The sequence below is a fragment of the Myotis brandtii genome, unplaced genomic scaffold (genome assembly GCF_000412655.1).
Source record: "Myotis brandtii unplaced genomic scaffold, ASM41265v1 scaffold324, whole genome shotgun sequence".
In the NCBI taxonomy this organism is placed as follows: domain Eukaryota; kingdom Metazoa; phylum Chordata; class Mammalia; order Chiroptera; family Vespertilionidae; genus Myotis; species Myotis brandtii.
Window position 1 is genome coordinate 3,496,531 of NW_005362439.1, and position 354 is coordinate 3,496,884.

Here is a 354-nt window from a genome sequence, read left to right on the forward strand (position 1 = left end):
CCGCGGCGGCTGGGCACTTCCAAGCCGAGTGCGGGGAGGGAAAGGGGAGGGCGGCGGAGGGGACGGTCAGAAGTGTCAGGAGCAGTTCATCCTGAGAAGTAGCTTCCCGCTCGACCCGCATTTCGTCGGGGTGCGCTCTGCTACCATGCCGAATTAAAATCTCTGCGCAGTTGACACAAAAGGTATTTCTGTGGGGCCCCCCTTGGCAGTCAGTGGCGCTAGGCTGGCCCTGCGCTCCCCATCGCGTTTCCACTCCCACTCGCATAGGTGTGTGCGTAGCCGCCTTCTCCCGAGGTCGGCTCCGCCCTTCTGCGCTCGGCTAGGTGCCGCCCTGTCCCCCGCGGGGGTGAATGG

General features: G+C 65.0%; 1 protein-coding gene across 17 annotated transcripts in view; it reads left to right on the forward strand.

The window, feature by feature from the left end:
- The first annotated feature begins 12 nt into the window (after positions 1–12).
- The window catches only part of MADD (MAP-kinase activating death domain), a 58,841-nt gene continuing 58,499 nt past the window's right edge, over positions 13–354 (forward strand). For 11 of the 17 annotated variants that reach the window (XM_014543366.1, XM_005870818.2, XM_014543368.1 and 8 more), the window contains exon 1: positions 14–182. The gene's annotated coding sequence lies outside the window, so the exon portion shown is untranslated. Of the gene's footprint in view, positions 183–354 lie in introns of all 17 variants that reach the window. The other 6 variants (XM_014543370.1, XM_005870817.2, XM_005870824.2 and 3 more) reach the window with 1 other exon arrangement.